We start from the raw sequence: 8,309 nt of genomic DNA on the forward strand, positions 1-8,309 counted from the left end.
TGGGAGGCCAAGGCGGGCACATCACTCTAGGTCAGGAGTTCAAAACCAGCCTGAGCAAGACCTCATCTCTACTAAATATAGAAAGAAATTAATTGACCAACTAAAAATATATATAGAAAAAATTAGCCAGGCATGGTGGCGCATGCCTGTAGTCCCAGCTGCTTGGGAGGCTGAGGCAGAAGGATCACTTGAGCGCAGGAGATTGAGGTTGCTGTGAGCTAGGCTGACACCACGGCACTCACTCTAGCCTGGGCAACAAAGCGAGACTCTGTCTCAAAAAAAAAAAGTTTGTCAAATGTCTTTGCCAATGTTAGGGGGGAAATCCCTTTATTTCATTCCAATAGGGAAATTTCTTCCAGTGAGTTTTGAATGTCTCTAACCTCTAGAGCTTTTTTGTTTTGTTTTGTTTTGTGTTTTTGTTGTTGTTGTTATTTTAAGACAGAGTATCACTCTGTCACCCTGGGTAGAGTGCGGTGATGTCATCACAGCTCTCTGCAACCTCCAATTCCTGGGCTCAAGCAATCTTCCGGCCTCGGCCTCCCAGAGTTACCCTGTAGGGTTATTTCCAACATCTACTTACAGATAGGAGCAATGCAAACCTAATGCAGGGCTTGAGATCGTGAATCAACATCGTGTTCCTATAAAGGCTGTTGCTATAACTCTCTGCTCTAGTGTTCCCTCTTAGGGAGTTCAGCTTGACTGCCAAGGAATCTAACACTCGTGAGAAGAGAGCCAATAAAAATAAGGTGAAATGCATCATCTCACTCTAACCAGTGTCCATTCCCTAAAGGGGAAAACATCCCAGGTAGAGCCGGAAAAACCACGTAGAAGCAAATCGTTTTTATTTGCCAGATAATGGGGCACGGGGCAATGATTACAGCTTCTTTATATCTCTCATAGCTCTAAGCGCCACCACTGGCAATCAACAAATAATTTTTAATAATAATAATAACGTTATATCTGAAAGTAATAAATCTCTAACAGTGCCCATTAAAAGTAGCCTGTAAACCATTTCTTGAAATTGCTTTCCAGCCAGTTTCAAACATGACTCTATTAAACCATTAAATAAAACAGAAGAGACTGTGTCATAAAATGAGAACGGGAATTATGTTGAAGAAGGTTAGAGGCTAAATTTATAGTGTCTAAATTTTCTTAAGGAAGCAAGTGATAAAAATTTTACTAAGCACAACCTTTAAGTTCTATAAAATATTCTTAAGTTGGAATCGCATTTTTGTCCAACAGCAATTTTTTATCTCAAGGGAGTGATAAGATAATATGAAATATTTGGCAAGGGAAATAGAAAGATTGAAAATAATTGAGGAGAACGTAAGTGATTTTCTCCACAAAAAGAAAGTGAGAGACTTCCCTATTTTATAATTTCAGGAAGAGCAACCGGGTTTAACGTATCTGAATTCAAACTGTATCTTAAGCTCACAGATGAAGCAAAAGTTGCTGGTATTTAGAACATTCTTATTTTCATATATTGGACATAATTTTTTTAAAGATGTGATTTGGATCAGAAGCCTACTTCTTGCAAAGATATTTGCAGATTGTCCTCAGTTATTTACTCCAAAAGGCTTTTAATATAATGAAAGAATCCACAAAATTCTAATATTAATAACTTTTAAAGAAATATTCAGTGATAGACTCAAGAGGGAAAAAGCTGACATAGGAAATTCATTTCCTCTTAGGTAAAAGCAAAAATGAGAAATAAGAAATATAGCTGGGAGTAGTGGTGCACACCTGTAGTCCTGGCTACTTGGGAGGTTGGGGCAGAAGGATCGCTTGAGCCCAGGAGTTCCAGGTTGCAGTGCTGTAGGGTCATACCTGTGAATTGCCACTGTAATCCAGACTGGGCAACATAGTGAGACTCTGACTCTATTAATAAAATAGGTATATATAGACATATATACACGCACATATATATATTAAATGCAATAGAAAAATGAGTCTGAAATCTTAGAATATTTCAAAATGCAACCCAGATTTAAGAATTGCTCATTTAAAATCTTAAGGCAGCCGGGCGCGGTGGCTCACACCTATAATCCTAGCACTCTGGGAGGCCGAGGGGGGAGGATTGCTCGAGGTTGGGAGTTCGAAACCAGCCTGAGCAAGAGCAAGACCCTGTCTCTACTATAAATAGAAAGAAATTAATTGGACAACTAATATATATAGCAAAAAAAATTAGCTGGGCATGGTGGCGCATGCCTGTAGTCCCAGCTACTTGGGAGGCTGAGGCAGGAGGATTGCTTGAACCCAGGAGTTTGAGGTTGCTGTGAGCTAGGCTGATGCCATGGCACTCACTCTAGCCTGGGCAACAAAGTAAGACTCTGTCTCAAAAAAAAAAAAAAAATCTTAAGGCAATCTCTGTATTTTGTTTTCATTGAAGAAGTTCCTTCTTACATAAATACCAACACCCGCCTCCCTACCCCCAGCAAAAGAAGGCAAAGCAGGAAAAGGGGAATAATTAAATTTGAGCTTCTTTAAATTGAAATACCATCTAAATAGGACACTGGGGTTTTTAGGAATATGAAAAGAAACAAGAATATGAGGTTTACTATATCTCAAATTTTCAATTCTATGGAACAGTTGACTTGAGTTGATAACACTATTAATTTCCATCTCTTCAATGTTTCTGGAATAAAGAATTTTATGTTAGACTTCAATTCAATGGATATGTTTCAGATTTTTGTTAATAGAATAGGAAAACCATTAGGAAAAACTTTACCTTTGGCTCTCTCTCAAATGAACTCTTCATTAATATGGAATTTTATAAAATAAGATTTTTTGGCCAGGCGTGGTGGCTCACGCCTGTAATCCTAGCACTCTGGGAGGCCGAGGCGGGAGGATTGCTTGAGCTCAGAAATTTGAGACCAGCCTGAGCAAAAGCGAGACCCCGTCTCTACTATAAATAGAAAGAAATTAGCCAAACAACTAAAAATAGAAAAAATTAGCGGTGGCACATACCTGTAGTCCCAGCTATTCGGGAGGCTGAGGCAGGAGGATCGCTTAAGCCCAGGAGTTTGAGGTTGCTGTGAGCTAGGCTGACGCCACAGCACTCTAGCCTGGGCAACAGAGTGAGACTCTGTCTCAATATATATATATATATATTTTTTTGTTGTTGGAGGCCCATTGAAAGAAAACTCACATCTTTATTCAAGACTAACCTATGTAATTATTAGTAATAAAAAAAAAAGTCATCTGAATTATTTATGCCTATTATCAATAGGGGCTTATCTAATCATAATTTGATGGATTTCTTTTAAATTGTACTTGGATTTTGCAAATTGTGTGTTGCTGAACAGTTCCCCTATTATTTCCAGTATCATAAAACAATTTAGAATGTACATTACAGTTCAGTGGGGGGTTTTTTTTTGGTTGAACCATTTTGGCACAACTTGTCAAAATGTGAAGATCTTAAGAGCTATTTCAATTCCAGGAAAGCTTTAAAATATCTGTATTAATCTTGTAAGACTAATTTTTATCTTAACAGGAAGTCTTATTTTTTAGTACCTAGAATTAATTAACTTGAACTTACACGATCCTATAGAATTTAAAATCTGACAAAACCATGGACACCAGTCGTAAAGTCAGGAATTTAGTTATAAAGTAGCTAGCACCTAGAAGGCACTCAAGAAATACTTTTTGGAGAAGTAAATGGGGTGGAGAGATATCTCCCGACTAATAAAAGGGTGATATAACTCCATACTGCAGCCAATGAATGCTGTGTTAGAAAATACCTAAGAATATCCGGATTCAAATTTTATTGTCAGCCACAAGTGACATAAACTTCAACAGATTGTGTAAAAAAGAGGCTAGGTTTCATTAAGGGTATTCACATGCTCTGATGAGTTTAACGGGACATTTAGCCCCAAAGTCAGAAGTTAGCTACTCTCAATTCAGTAGCCAATGGGAGCTATTGTTACTGGCTTTTCTTACTCTTTAGTGTAAAGAAAGAAGAAAGGTGAGAAATAAAGAATTTCTATCAGACACAAATACTCTCCCCATCCCCCAAAAGCCCCGAGGCTTTCTAGAAGAAAAGTACTCAGTAATTAGAGTTCAATCATCACAGGCTCCAGAACTGAAGAAGAATCAACACTAAGATTTCCAACTGAAGAAAGTGATGCCCATTTTAATACTTTATGAGAAACAAAATAACTTTACTGCTCTGTGCCTACAAACTGGGAAGTACTGATTTTCTCCAACACACCACCCAATACATTACAGCCGTTCAGTTAACCTTGGTCAAGATACTGTATTTGCGGCCGGGCGCTGTGGCTCACGCCTGTAATCCTAGCTCTTGGGAGGCCGAGGCGGGCGGATTGCTCAAGGTCAGGAGTTCAAAACCAGCCTGAGCAAGAGCGAGACCCCGTCTCTACTATAAATAGAAAGAAATTAATTGGCCAACTAATATATATAGAAAAAATTAGCCGGGCATGGTGGCGCATGCCTGTAGTCCCAGCTACCTGGGAGGCTGAGGCAGAAGGATCACTCCAGCCCAGGAGTTTGAGGTTGCTGTGAGCTAGGCTGATGCCACGGCACTCACTCTAGCCTGGGCAACAAAGTGAGACTCTGTCTCAAAAAAAAAAAAAAAAAAAAGATACTGTATTTGCCAACAAGTAACAATGTCAAGGTCAGTTTGTGAATTCAGTATTGCCGAAGTTACATTTATCCACACTATCTCAGACAGTTGCTATGAGAATCAGGCTTAATCAATGCATGGTAAATGGATTTAAAACTACAAAAATCTATAAACTCTATCAAAGTAAATATTGGGTATATAGCTTTTGCAGAGCTGAGAAAAAGAAGTTATCACATATATAAATTCACAGAATGATAATGGCGGTAACCATGAAGAATTTTAATACACGCACATGAGGTTTTCTCATAATTGTTAACTGAAGTTGCCTTATGGAAGCAGCAGGGTCTACACTCAGATTCTCTCACCAGACATACTGATGATAAGGGAAACGCCCATCTATTACTTGGCATCAGCCACCGGAGACCCCCACCATTCATGGAAGACACACATCAGCATAATACTAACCTATTACCTGGCCCAGCAACTAATCCATTACCTGGTGCATCAACATAATACTAACCTATTACCTGGCACATCAACTAACCTACACCTGATACCCCACCCCTTGGACCACCCCAACTTAATAAAAGTGGGAAAAATCGGGTAGACAGGGCTCAGAATTTGGTGGCAAGACCCCTCTGAGCCTGCCTGCGAATAAACTTTGATTCGCTGATCGGTGTCCCCCCCCCCCCCCCCCGTTTGTCCTTGGGACCACCCACTGTCACACTTGCTGTAACAATACAGCTAGCTACAGCATATCAGAGAGAATTTAGAGTTGGGAGAGTGGGGAGGTAGGATATAACATAAAGGTATTTTATACAAAAAATATAATAAAACAAAAACTTACAACTCTAAAGGAATCAGACATGGAGATCCATAAAACAAGATCGGATACTATTTTTTTTTTTTTTTTTGAGACAGAGTCTCACTTTGTTGCCCAGGCTAGAGTGAGTGCCGTGGCATCAGCCTGGCTCACAGCAACCTCAATCTCCTGGGCTCAGCGATCCTACTGCCTCAGCCTCCCGAGTAGCTGGGACTACAGGCATGCACCACCATGCCCGGCTAATTTTTTGTATATATATTTTTAGTTGATCAATTAATTTCTTTCTATTTTTGGTAGAGATGGGGTCTCGCTCAGGCTGGTTTCGAACTCCTGACCTTGAGCGATCCGCCCGCCTCAGCCTCCCAAAGTGCTAGGATTACAGGCGTGAGCCACCGCGCCCGGCCGGGATACTATTTTTTTTAAATAAAACTTTTGAGGCCAGGCATGGTGACTCATGCCTGTAATCCTAGCACTCTGGGAGGCCGAGGCAGGCGGATTGCTCGAGGTCAGGAGTTCAAAACCAGCCTGAGCAAGTGCGAGACCCCATCTCTACTAGAAATACAAAGAAATTAATTGGCCAACTAATAGATATAGAAAAAATTAGCCAGGCATGGTGGCACATGCCTGTAGTCCCAGCTACTTGGGAGGCTGAGGCAGGAGGATCGCTTGAGCCCAGGAGTTTGAGGTTGCTGTGAGCTAGGCTGATGCCACGGCACTCACTCTAGCCTGGGCATCAAAGTGAGACTCTGTCTCAAAAAAAGTAAAAAGGAAGACCACATGCCAAAGTCTAGGAGACAACTGCACTGGTGTTTGTACGCCAACTGTAAAACACATTCCTTTTTTTTTTCTTTTCTTTTTTTAAAGGAACCACTCAGACCGCGTCCTCTCCCTCTTACTCCCCCAGAAAGGGAGAGAAGAACAATCATCAATGGCACATGGCAGTTGCAGCAAAGCAACCCCAAGAGCCAGCTTCACTCTCAAGACAGAATGCTGCGCCTCCTTCCTGTGGTTTTCAGTACTCTACACATTCAGAGAAACTTCTCTAGTAACGACCCTATAGAAATAATCCCTGAAAGTATACTCTTAACACGTTCCTAATGACGCTCGTCCAGCGCTCTGAACCGGGACAGCCACAGGGTTACTTGTCTGCATTCTAACCAAACAACTAGGCAGAAGTCCTACTAGTATGGGCAAGCTAGCTTGAGGGAGGTACAACCAAAGTTGTACCTCCCTACCCCCCGACCCACACTACCGGCACCCCCTGCTCTCCTTCTGTAACCACTGAGTGACAACGATCGCTACTTAATATACCCACTACCTAGCCCAGCGCACCTCAGAAGGTGAACGTCCTCTCAGGCCGGCCCCCGGAACACCGCATGCTGGAAGACAGTGTCCCCTATGCACCCCATATAACAGAGAGAAGGTGACCCTCCGCTCACCAGGAGGGCTGGCTGAGTAAGCAGGAGGCAGACGGCCTTGCGTTATTCCACTGCCCTCTGCTGAGGCTTCCACCCCACTAGCAGGTCCTTGGGCTGGTTCTGCAGCTGGAAAATCTAGAATGAGAGCAGGAAAAAAGCAATTTTTTTGTTTGTGTCAGAAAGCTCACTAGCCATCAGAAATTGCTCTGAAGAGAGCACAGACCGACCCCTCACCCAGTTCTCTCTCGGCCGGAGAGGTGACAGCTGCCACCTCCTCTGCAGTGGAGGGAGATAAGAACAAGCCGCACATCTGCCCAGTGACAACCGCAGGCCTTCACAGAGCTCTGCCCCTTCACGGAGCAGACTTCGAATATCCTAGGGAAAGACTTTGCAACTTAAGGGAAAGGGAGCATTGTCCTGAGACCTTTCAAAGAAAACACTGCTGTGAAATGTTTTTATATCAGAGCTGAGATTTTTAGAAAATATCTAAAATGTAATGCACCAGAGATAAGGGAGTTACGCCAACAGAGAGTTCCAGAGATTTGCAAAGGGTCCTCTCAAGACTTTGCAAAACGTTGCTTTCCATGTGCCTAAGGGTCTGGGGAAAGGGGTGGATGAGCATGATCTAAAAAGTCAGACTCTATTACATGCTACATGGGGTGAGCCTCAAAAGGGTTACGGCTAGTGAAAAAAAAAAACAGATGCAAAAGGCCATCCTAAAGGGTAGGACTTTGGGGGAAAAAATTTAAAAGATTACATGTTATAGGATTCCATTTATATGAAATTTACAGAAAAAGCAAATGTATAGATATATAAATGAGACCAGTGGTTGCCTGGGCTGCAGGTGGGAATGAAGATAAACTACAAACAGGCATAAGGGATGTTGCTAAGGTGGTGGAAATGTACTAAAACTGGATTGTAGTGATGTTTGCACAACTTGATACATTTACTGAAAATCATGGAATTTTTAGTAAATTTAGTAAAATTCGCCCACTTAACAAGGGCAAATTTTAAGTAGATAAATTATAACTCAATAAACCTGTTCAGAAAAACAAACCCTAGACAAGAAAAATAAAATAAATGGACAAAATACCTTGTCCAGAAGTTAAGATGAACTAGGCCAGGCGAGGTGGCTCACGCCTGTAATCCTAGCACTCTGGGAGGCCAAGGCAGGAGGATTGTTTCAGCTCAGGAGTTCAAGACCAGCCTTAGCAAGAATGAGAGCCCATCTCTACTAAAACTAGTAAAAATTAGCCAGGTGTGGTGGCGCATGCCTGTAGTCCCAGCTACTGGGGAGGCTGAGGCAGGAGGATTGCTTGAGCCCAGGAGTTTGAGGCTGCTGTGAGCAAGGCTGACACCACAGCACTCTAGCACTCTAGCACAGGCAACAGAGTGAGACTCTGTCTCAAAAACAAAAACAAATAAATAAATAACAAAATAAAAAATTATTAATTAGAAAACTAGAAAACATTAAGATGAATATAAA

At 41.7% G+C, this 8,309-nt stretch overlaps 1 non-coding gene across 1 annotated transcript; it reads right to left on the reverse strand.

Annotated features, from left to right (window-relative positions):
- Nucleotides 1–6,271: 6,271 nt before the first annotated feature.
- Nucleotides 6,272–6,490, reverse strand: LOC142874869 (small nucleolar RNA U3). Its single transcript, XR_012922451.1, has one exon. It is a non-coding gene; the product is annotated as a small nucleolar RNA U3 (small nucleolar RNA).
- Nucleotides 6,491–8,309: the final 1,819 nt, after the last annotated feature.

Source organism: Microcebus murinus, chromosome 1, assembly GCF_040939455.1.
Source record: "Microcebus murinus isolate Inina chromosome 1, M.murinus_Inina_mat1.0, whole genome shotgun sequence".
In the NCBI taxonomy this organism is placed as follows: Eukaryota; Metazoa; Chordata; class Mammalia; order Primates; family Cheirogaleidae; genus Microcebus; species Microcebus murinus.